We start from the raw sequence: 12,028 nt of genomic DNA, 5'->3' as shown, positions 1-12,028 counted from the left end.
AAATAAATAAATTGAGCAGATTGAATTGTGTAACCAATCTCAAAAGGTGGCCACTAATGATGACAAATTAGGCGATATTTGTTATTACGTCCAGTTAACAGCATAAGTATGAGTTCTATCTTCATAAAAAATGTACAAAATTGTGCCCAAATTGAACTAATGAGAATTATTGTTCCACAAAGTTTACAAATTATAAAAAGTATTGTAAATGACCATTCACTATGAATCATATGTCAAAGCTGGTGACGACTGAGTGTCTCGAAAATTAGAACTTAAAAAAAGACCAAAAAGGAAATTCATAAGGAAAAAATTCCGACTAAGAAGTGAAAAAACGTAAAGGCAATAAAAAGTTAATAATAACAACGGAGAACTGTCACGTTGTTCACTGATACTAATCAGCTACTAAATTCCAAACGATAGTTTAATCGAGAAATGGAAAAGGAATCTTCAGGGTGAAAAGAGATCATTTTAGGTAAAAAAAGGCTTTGAAGACCTGTCGTTGAGAAAAGAGTTTTTCAAGATAGAAACCAAGTTTCTAAAAAGAGACCTGCTACCAGCCCTGATATCTGATTGAATGAAGACCCTTGTGTTAAAATTCGGGGCAATAAATTTCTACCCAAAATATCGAAGATTTCCACAATCAATAGGATCGCGAAAATGTTCCAGCATTGGGCATTTAAATACGAACATACATAGCTACGCGTAAGCTTAATTTTGTACATATAAAAGAAAGAGAAAATATGCCAATTTATTGTTTTTTTTTTCTCCATTACAATCGCTATACACACTTGCACTGTCCCGATTCATATGAATCACCGCAACACCTTTTTGTGTTGTATAAAGCAGCGAAAATTACATCCCGTTAAGCTAACAGCCTGTTTCTACTGCCAGTTAATTGTACTTGCAATGCAATGCAATTACACATGCATGTGTTTATCGAATTATTTCTTTTTATGCTCAGCTGTTTTTCAGGCATTATGAATAAATTTTATCATTAGCTAACTTGACTAATGTGCAAATTTTGTGTTATTATAACTAAAAACTATTTACTAGTAAGTAACTACACAGTAGTAAACCAATTTGGTACAAGTTTTGATTTATCATCAAAACTAACAACACACTGTGAATATAACCCTTTAAACTGAGAAAAAAACACAATACGCGTATGTAAGCGATTCACCGTAAAAGTTGTGTAAACAATCAAAATAAAACAAACTATACTCACTCAGCGTTTCACGTCGAAAACAAGCGGTAAAAAATGAACGAAATTAGCACTTTACAAATCAAGAACCACACCGCGCAGAATTCGTAATCGCGTATTCGTTTTGTGACCTTAATTTTATGCCACTCTGCACTTCCCCAGCGTCGTCGGCATCGGCCGACAAAGGAAACTTCAGTTCAGTACGACAACCGCGGCTCGGCTCGGCGAGAACGCGCCTAAGCTTGCTGCTCAGAGAAGGACAGTTTCCGACAGCGGTCGTAGAACACTTTTCGATAGTAGAAACGATTTTTTTTCCTCTTCTGTTGTCTGTTGCTGTTTGTTCGTTTTGATACGGAAAAAACAATCGAAATGAACGCAACGAAACTAGCACGAGCTGAAAAAATTTAACTACGATGCGACCAGCGACTCGAAAGTAACTGATTCCATGATACGCAAAAGTCGCCCGTGTTGGATAGAAAGCGAACCGTTGAAGTCGTGTTGTGTGATAGAAAAAGGTGGGGTGTAGATGGAAAATGGTTTGCTGTGGTAGTGGCAGTAGTAGAACCACGCGTGGTTTCTGGCCGTTTGAGCTCGTCGAAGTGTGCGTGCACTACCACTACTATCGATGCGGTTGCTAGAGTAGTTCAGTGATGTCAGATCCTGGGTATTTTCTGATTGTTTGTACTAACTGTAATCAGTATAGTAACAGTTTTTACAGACATTCAATCAAGATTATAATTTTATATTCGGCAATTTTAGGAGAATTGAGAATCTATAGTGAACTTAAATATATTAAACCTTGAAAAAATATTCAAAAATTATCACAAAAAACCATTGGCACTACTGTCAAACCTTCTCAATACAAAAATGTGTTCACACATCACAAGAGGTACCAGATCAAAGTTGGTTGTTGTCTTGGATAAAGCTCAAACTAGCATTGGGCGATACGACGGAGAGTATCGATACTTCAGTATCGATACCAGAGGAACTGAAAGTATCGAGATACTCAAAATATCGGTCGAAAAGTATCGATACCAGAAGTATCGATACAATAGCTGAGATTATTTTTTAAATTTTTGATATAATTGTTCCAGTTGAAAATCGAAATATCGACTCGCGACTTTCGATTTTCGATTTTTTTACCTTATGCACAATGCGCATAGTGTCGCATCTAGTGCGCCGTCAGATGCGCTATACAGCGCACTAGATGCGGCATTATGCGCATTGTGTATAAGGTTAAAAAATCGAAAGTCGCGAATCATTATTTCGGTTTTCAACTGAAACAATAATACATTTACTGAAAACCAGTAATCGATTCAGTGATTCGCGAAATTACAGCAAAACTATTTGCTGAACAGAAAACAGTAAATGAATGTTTGCTGGAATCCAGCAAAAGAATTGATATGGCAAAAAATTTACGTCAAGCTGTCATTAGTAAAACGCGCCAAATCGCTGTGCAGCTGGTACGGGATCATCGCTAAGCCTCTGATAGCGAATATGGGACTATAGCTAAGTCCTCGTTAGGCTAGATGAACTTAAAAGTTGAAATGTTAATCATACATCTCTAGTTCAACAGTAATTTGCCTATGATCCGATGGGCGGATGGAATCTGGTGCCTGACGGAAACATGGTTCCCTTGAACTAACTTGTTAACCAGCAAATTAATTAATGCTTTGCTGAATGAACAGCAAATTGTCATAGCTGACAACCAGCAAGTTGTATATTGTTTTACTGAACATGCAGAAAATGACCTGTCACTTTAATGCAATTGAGCATTACTGAATAAATAGCAAATTTCATTTTGCTGAACAGATTGCTGAAAGCACAGCACACCAATAAGCAGCAAAATTTTGGTGGTTTCCAGCAATGAAAATTTGATGTGCCGACTTTTTGTTGTTTTTTCTGGTATCTATCCGCATTCTCTAGAGCAGCATGAATCAAATGACTTCACAAACAAATACATACAGTTAATGCAGAAATTCTGAGCTTTGGCAAACAAATGAATTAAACAACTTATATCTTCAAGATTTGTATTCACTGGCCCAGTGGGCTGTGAAGCTCCCGTCTTATTTGTATAAATTATTGACACACTTCCATATTAATTGATGAGGAAGTTGATGACATAAAAAAGTTATATATGTCAGCGAAAATAAGATAGTGAAGTCTACCGCTGAATTTTTCTAACTAATTAATATTGCAATTTTATTTTTCACTTGTACTCTAACTTGTGTCGACGGAAAGCATGAGTTAGTTTCCGCTTGCCAATATTCGATCTGAACAGTGCAACCAGAAAACTTATATTTGTTTTTGAAATACAGTCAAATTTCGCTCGTTGGGCTATGTTAAGTTGGGCTACGTTTAAGTTGGGCTCCCGCTCGTTGGGTTATAGCCCAACTAAATCGAAGCCAAACATCATTTCTGATAACGTTGAATTTCGTTTGAGGGGTTTGTGGATGCATTTTAACGCAGAAACTAGAATTAATTAAAATAAAAACAAATGAAGCTGAGTAAAAATGTAAACAAACAGCATTTAATCAATTGTCAGAGAAATAATATAAGTTTTCTGGCTTAATAATGCAACGTAGAGCTATGCCTATTTTTGAAAGTATTTGAGAACACGTTATTATTGAGCACTCCTTTTTGGCTTTAAATGTGTGGCTTAAGTAAAACAAATTTCGAATTTGGCCCTATGCTGCGCTTGGCTCAGATTTTGATAGTTCGTTTGGCTCACAACATTCTCTCTATCTATTTCTTCATCTAAGTTTTGCTAGTGCAAATAGACTTGTGCGGTATTTATACTGACAGTGGCAGCTTTTCAGTGGTTCCAGCTCGTATCAACTAGCTGGCATACCCATCCGATTTGCTTTGCTTTATCGCAGCTAAGGCCGTTGACATACTGACGCATTCTGCGTTGCGGAGACAGTTCGCCTTGCCGTGAGTTAATGTACAGCTTTACTGAGCGCTGTACATTAACCCACGGCAAGGCGAACCGTCTCCGCAACGCAGAACGCGCCAGTATGTCACTGGCCTAACATCACAGCGGTTCTACGATGTGTGGGCTCCACTGACACTGACAGACAGCATAACATAGCGTATGAAAAGTGGTGGTGATCTCGTGTACACATTGAGATGTTAGCCCTTGTAACGTGGCGCGATGTCAGCTAGCTGGTCCGTATGCATAAAAGAATATCGATACAAATATCGTGGTTTTCAGTATCGATACGGTCGAGTATCGGACGCTTGTGTATCGATCCAAAAAATCGAGATATCGTCTCTAAAGTATCGATATTTCCGATACCGATACAATATCGCCCATTGCTAGCTCAAACCTATGTTTTGGCAGAGGTACGGAGACAATCCCAAGTAACACACGTTGGTATAGAATAGTTGACGTTACCTATTCCATGACATCAATATCACCAGAAAAGCGCAAAACATGAAGGCTAGTAGAACAAGTACCGATAACTGCATGAAAGCAAGCCAACTTGATATAATTAAGTGGCAAAATACATCTCGAGTACTAATACGGCAATGCGCAAATCTGTTGCTATGACAACTGTTAACCAGCGCATGCGCAAATGTGTTGTGTCTGCGCAGTGCAACTAGATCGGCAATTTCTTTTATCAGTGGCAGTTTTAATTGATAATAAAATGATGACAAAAATTAATATTTAATCATTCAAAAAGAGTTGTTCCTTTCGCTTGAATATTGAAATTGTTTTCGCATAGTTTCAACGTTATCTGAATATGAAATCTAACAAAACTAGAAAACGTTGTTAGATATACAAAAACAAAAATCTGAAGAGATATTGGTTACACTGCAAGCGTTTTGTTTATCTTTTGATGGCGCGTCAAAACCGCTTCGAATAAATATAGAAATCGTTCATATAATTTAAATAATAATTTGATCAAGTAATTTTGAGTTAGGTGTTGAATGCTTCGACTACTGTACGAAGGAAAAGCATTCTACAGGTACGTAGTTTTGTTATTAGATTGTGTAATGTCTTACGAAAAGACCAAGTGATAGTGATTGTCATTCTTGAACTCATGTTATTAAAAACATCTCCAAAACCAGAAAAAAAGAGCTTGTTTTCGAAATGCGGTTGTATTACTGATGAAAAACAACTTCAAACACAATATAATAACACAAGTTTTCAATTGCGCTTGTAGTACACTTATATGACTACTTTAGTTGTTACTTATTTTCTAACATGTTTTGTGTGTTACTTGGGATATTGTTCGATGACAAGGTACGATCCGGCGGAATACCGTGCAGGATCAAACATCAGACAGTTGGCTATAAAATACGAGTGTTTTTGGTTTTATTCTATAATCCTTAACGTTAGCAAACGTGGGTAAAAATAACAGAGTGGATAGTTTTCAAACTCAATCCCTGTTTAGTCTATTTACGCAGCACTTAGGGGCCATCCACATACCACGTGGACAGCTTTGGGGGGGGGGGTTGTGTAATGTCCACGATCCTTGCAAAAAAAAAAGAATTTATATGGGCATTTGTCCACGGAAGGGGGGGGGGGTGAAAATCGTCAAAAATCTGTCCACGTGGTATGTGGATGGCCCCTTATGAGATTTGATGGTATAATACAGTGGTTCCCAAGCCTTTTGACTCCGCGACCCCTTTTGCTAAACACAAAGAGCTCCGCGCCCCCTTTGCAAAACACAAAGGGTTTCGCGCCCCACCAAAAGAATTCCAAATACAAGTTCCACAATACATGGCTGCGTTTTTCAGTCTCAGGTCGTCCTGCAAGTCTAATTTGTCTCACGTCTTGGTCCTAATACGTAAAAGAGTTGAAAATCTGCTTTCACAAAGCTAGAAGCTAGCTAGAAAAAAAACTTTAAGTACCTGTTAAACTAACCAAAGGTTAGGAACCACTGGTATTAAAACAAATATGATATAGATCACGATCAGCTGGAATCACACGAAGAATCGTCAAAATAATGCCTGGGAGTAGAAAAATCATTCGCAATATCCAACTGCTGGTGATCTTTCTTATCAATAATCAATAACTTGAACAATTGGAAAGGGGATTTTCGGAGTGTTAGTTTGATACTTGCTTCTACTATAGAACAAGAAATCACCTGCATCATCTACAATTATTAAAGGAAGGGGTTAGTATTTGTGGGATGCCACTGATCTGAATCCACCGAGGGTGGTGGTGCGAACTTCATACAACAAATACGCGCAGGTTATGAATTTTTTAGTCTCTGGGCAAGGAGACATTAAATTTGAAACCGCGTCACAATCGCAGCATCACACAGTATTTTATTTCGCCGATTTCGTGCTCCAAATTAATAGCGTCGTTTGATTTTAGTGATATGCTTTATATGGAAAAGTTTCTATGTATTTTGTTGCGCTTCTTTTAGAATGGACGATTTGGTGATTAATTCACCTAGAAGTGATATGAAAAATTTATTTTCTTAGAACAGTGGGATAGATAGCCAGTGTCTTCGAGAAAGTTGTGACAAATGTTTTTGCGAGCAAGTTTGTTAAAGATGTCAAATTTCTATCTGTTATGTTAAAATATATATAAAGGGTTTTATATACAAAGTTCACTCAAATCATAATTTCCTATATAACCTTTTTCCTGGATTTGCTACATATTTTATATCTTCTACAAAATTATAAGCCAAACAAAAATACATATTTTTGCGGAACATTTGATCTGGCTATAGTTCGAAATAAAACAATTATTCTACCATTACCGGTTTGTCGATGGTTAGTTTAACTTTAAATTACTTAGTTGTACGCAAAAATACGCAGGTAGCTATTTAATATTCTGAAAGCACATCTATTCTACTTCCAAAAGAATATGAAATCATTCGTCTAATTGAGTCTTTTCGATTGTTCCAATGAAAAAAATCTTTTGCGTAAAAATTCGTACTTTTTCTAATTACTTTCGTGTTTCTTAATATAACGTTTTATAATCTTTGGAAAAAGTAGAAAACCCATGAAAATCGCACAATTTTGCAGAAGGTCAGAGAAATATAGAAAATCATGGGAAAGAGTTTTTTTTTGAGGACGCTATTAATTTAGTTCGTGCTCGGCAAAATAATACACTGTGCAACGGTATGCAAGAAAAAATGAATATCTAATAGATTAGGGTTACCTAACAATCGCTAATCATCCGTCCCGCACAAAACCTAGGGATACCATCAGGTCGGGGGTAGAAATCAGGACACCTATTGTTTCGATTTGATCTAAATTATTTTCATTCTTCGAGGTAAAATAAATCAAACTCGTGGTAGGCGATTTGCACTTCAAAATGCTATTCGGTTGTTTATTCATATAACATGTATCTCAAACGATCCAATTTTATCGAGCAACTTTCAATTGTTAGTCTTTCGCGGGTACCCGAAGAATTCAGCACACGTGAACTGTTCAAAATTGAACCCTAAAAATTGTCAGATGTTTAATACTGTATACTTTACTCAGGCTTAAACAAAAAAGAAATAATTTGCGCGCAGTGAACGCTGTGTGGTCAGGTATCAAGATTTATCTGGAATATCCAGATTTTTTAACAGGTATCCAGATAGGTAGATTTGATGTCCAATCTCTCAGATAAATAATGCAGATTTTTCTAGATTTTGGGGCCCTTTACAAACGAGGTAAGCAACCCGCCTCGCCTCCACTCACAGACGAGACGAGAACAAAATGTTATACTGGGAAACGCGTGTGGAACTTGGCTGGTGACCGCTGAGTCGAGCAGTTTCGCAGACGAGCTACTCTTCCTTTCCTTGCCGACTCACCATCTGTAATACCACAATTGATCAGGCGAGCCGCTCGCTTCGTCTTTTGTAATAGGTCCCTTTATGTCCTTTATCCCGAAAAAAGATTATCAGCTTCAATTTTGCAATTTTGCCTCGTAAAATGTTACTTTTAGAATTTTATCGGAAAAAAATGTCCATTTGTCACACAAAATGATTTTTTTTCTCAACTTATTTTTTTATTTTCACCAGATAGCGACGAAATCGAACTAGCAAAACTTTTGTTTTCAAGAAATTAAAAAACAGTACTGAGTAATTTTCAACAATTTCAAATATCTGGCAACATGAATGTTACTGTGAAAAAACTTACCGAGTTTTGCCTTGCAATATAAGCATGATTATTGAACGAAATCGCATGTCTTATAAAAATCAGGACAAATGCTAGAATATGAAAAATAAATCAGGATGCCCCGATAGGAGCTCAAAATCAGGACATGTCCTGCTAAATCAGGACGGATGGTATCCCTAACAAAACCACGCGTTTCAATCTGTGCAAATAACTTCGTAGAATGTAAACCAAACCTTATACAACAACCGTACGCCGGCAACCAAAACGGGAAAAAATAGAAAACGTGTTGTCTTTCCCGTGATATGATGGAAATGACGCATTCAAGAAACACTTTGAATGAAAATAACACGGATGAACTATCGAAGCATAGGTCCACCACGAGACAATTCTATTGGTTTCATTTAAAGGCTGAGAAAATTTTCTACTACATACAGCCTTCATAAATAAATGCAACAAATAACATTTTGAAAGAAAAACATGTTCAAAAATAGTACAGTTTTATACGTATTTTGATGTTCTCTCACATTAAAAACGTGGTTAACTTTATTATAGTTTTCAGCTCAAATTGAACGTTTTCAACCGCTAAACAGTTCATTTTTTGACATCAGCTCTCTATCCACTTTTTTAGTTTTCAAGAAATTACAATTTTATGGCAGCAGAACTTGTGGTTTCCACCAAACCAGGAGAATTGTTCTAAGGGGTATACATTTTAAGTTAGAACCACTTTAAAGAAGATTATTCAACTTCAAAGTTGAGTAACTCTAAGTAGATCCACAAGACAACATATGCGTAGAAGAGTTTTTTCATCAAGTGTGGCTGGACGCAGTACAATCCGTACTACAGGGCGAGGAAAAATTATTTGTGTTCAATATTTTAGTCATAACTTTATTCTTACAATATTAAACAACAACATATTTATACAAAATGAAGATACATTAGCATGGTTTGTAGTATTTACATCACCGACTCGAAATGTCCACCCTTGGCTTCAACGCACGCCTTCAAACGTTTAGGGAAATTATCGACGATGGACGATAGTTCTTCCACAGATATGGCATCCCAGGCTTTGGTTGGACTGGCTTTCAAATGATCCAATGATTTGTGTGGTTTAGTACAGGCACTGGATTCAAGAATAGACCAAACGGAATTGTCCATTGGATTTAAAATCAGGAGAGTTTAAAGGCCATTCATCTTTAGTTAAATATCTCGGAAAAAGTCTGCTACAGAGTTCTAGTGTTTTTTTCGCTCCATGCGATGGAGCCCATTCTTGTTGTAATGTCCATTTAGTTTTACCGAAATGTACACGTGCCCAAGGTGCCACTGTGTCGGTTAAAAGCTTTTGGTAAACAAATTGATTGATTTTTACACCCTTTTCAATGAACATTAAGGGGGTTTTATTGGTAGTCGTTATTCCCGCCCAAACCATCAACGAAACTGGATAATGTGATCGAGCTACGTTCAAACGCTTAAAAGAACCTTTAGGCAAAAACTGACGGTCATTTTGGTGGTTATAAAATTGCTCCACAGCGAAAATTTTCTCATCGGCGAATAAAATTGTGCGATGGCGTCCATCGATAAATTCTTTCAACAGAATCTTCGATTTTCGGAACAGATTTTCTTTCATCCTGCCATTTAGGTAATGATTTTTTTTTAAAATTTGTAACAACGTAGGGTAGGTGAGCCAGTTATGGCAAGTGTACCAGTTATGGCTATATCGCATAAGCGCAATGGTACCAGTTATGGCAATAGTCCATTTAAACTCCATAGGCCATAACTGGTTCATGCCATAACTGGTACATTTTTTAGGTATTGCCATAACTGGTACTCCTCCCCTAATTCTAAATCATTGTAAAGAATAGTTCGTACAGATTTCGGGTCAATTTTTAATGATTTTGCCATTTTTCGAATTGACCATCTAGGATCACAGTTAATCCGGTGACGAATAGTTATCCGGTTCCCAAGGGTCCTAGCGGTTCCTTTTCTGCCTCTACCTGAACGGTCCTCTAAATTTTCCAGCTCATTATATCGATTTATAGCGTCTCTAATGGTTTGTATAGGCATTTTTAACGTACTAGCGATACTCACTGGACGCTTTCCTTGTTTTTAGAACACGACTTGACTTGATTATGACACTTAATGCACACTGTTTCAAAGATTATTTGTTTACACATAAAAGCAAAGCCTTGGTGCTACATTCCGATTCAGAACTTGACCTTCTGTTTATTTATACACAGACTTCGCAGCCGACTATTTAGTGTACAAGACAATTGCGGGGCTAGCGCTACGATCTCTCCCGAGCCGAGACCCGAACTTACGACGACTGGCTTGTTAGGCCAGCATTGTACCTCGAAACCATCTAAGAGAAAAAAAATTGCATAGGTAAGCTCATTTCAACATCTGCCCAACCTTAGTTATACACTGAAACAGAAAAAACGGATAATTATTCCTCACCCTGTAGTTGACATGAAATAGACTCCAATGCGGTCCAGAGCATACTACCCAGCAACTCCTACCCCTAGCTCCACATGGTACCAAGGGATACGAGCAACCAAGGGAAAATCGGTGAACCAGTGAGAACTTGGTCGTAAACTTACAGCGCAGGGAAATCTGTTCTCCTTGAAGAGCAGCTTATTCAAGCGTCTGTGCCCCGTGTCAGGGGCGGCTCAAACGACGCGGCCCTAGTAAGGTAATATGCCGAAAGTACTCTCTACGAACAATCCTGGAAGTAATACGAATTGTACCAATCGGTTCGACCCAAGCGAACGAAAAGGGACAGTGATTGTAAACTCGGTACTTGGAATGTCAGAGCTCTACTCGAGACTCGAACCGGCACACGTGGGCATCTTGGCCAGCGAGCTGCGAAAAGTGGAGGCGGAAGCTACAGCCATTCAAGAAGTGCGGTGGCCGAGTGAGCGGTAGGTCCTATCGCGAAAACGACTCTCAAATACCACATCTACTACAGTGGCGGCGACAGAGGTGAATGAGCCATCGGTTTCGTACAGGGAAAACAGATCATGCTGTTTATTAGGTCATTAGGAGGCACTTCAGTGACCGTTTAGGCGTGTTGAAAATCAACAGCAGATGCTACAATTTTGACCTGATCAATGTATACGCACGGACAAACAATAAACCCGATGATGTGAAGGAGGAGTTCTTCAAGCTCCTCAATGAAACATATGAAGAGTCCATGCCGCTTCTAGAAAATTCAAACACACGGAAAAACACATTTTTTCACTCTTTCAACCCCCCTTCCCAGCTTGTAAGACACCGCAAGATTTTTTGACACCCCCATTCCTCTATTTAGATCTTACTATATATACTATATATAGATTTCAGTGGTGGGCACCGCTAAACAAAAATTTAGCGACGCCAATCGCTAAGCCGCTAACCGGAAAATTTAGCTCGATAATCGCTAAACGCTAAACCCACATTAGCGTAACTTCCGCTAATCGCTAATCGCTAACTTTTTAATATTAAATAGTCATATCGCTATATTTATTGCTCGTGTTCTGTAAGATTTAGACCACTTTGATCTTTTTTGGTTAAACAAACGAAAACAATTACTTTTTAAATCTAAGTATTTACAATAAGAGATTCACGAAACGGTATTCAAATTTGATTTTGTATAAACAAGAACAACAAAAGTTATTTAGCTTGCATTAAAAAAATATATACTCTAGGAATGTTTTCATAAAAATTCAATTATTATCTTAATCGAAAAAGTAGAACCAAAGTTGTTATAATTTCAAGCGCATT

The sequence above is a fragment of the Wyeomyia smithii genome, chromosome 2 (assembly GCF_029784165.1).
Source record: "Wyeomyia smithii strain HCP4-BCI-WySm-NY-G18 chromosome 2, ASM2978416v1, whole genome shotgun sequence".
Lineage (NCBI taxonomy): Eukaryota > Metazoa > Arthropoda > Insecta > Diptera > Culicidae > Wyeomyia > Wyeomyia smithii.
Note: the sequence above shows the minus strand (reverse complement) of the source record.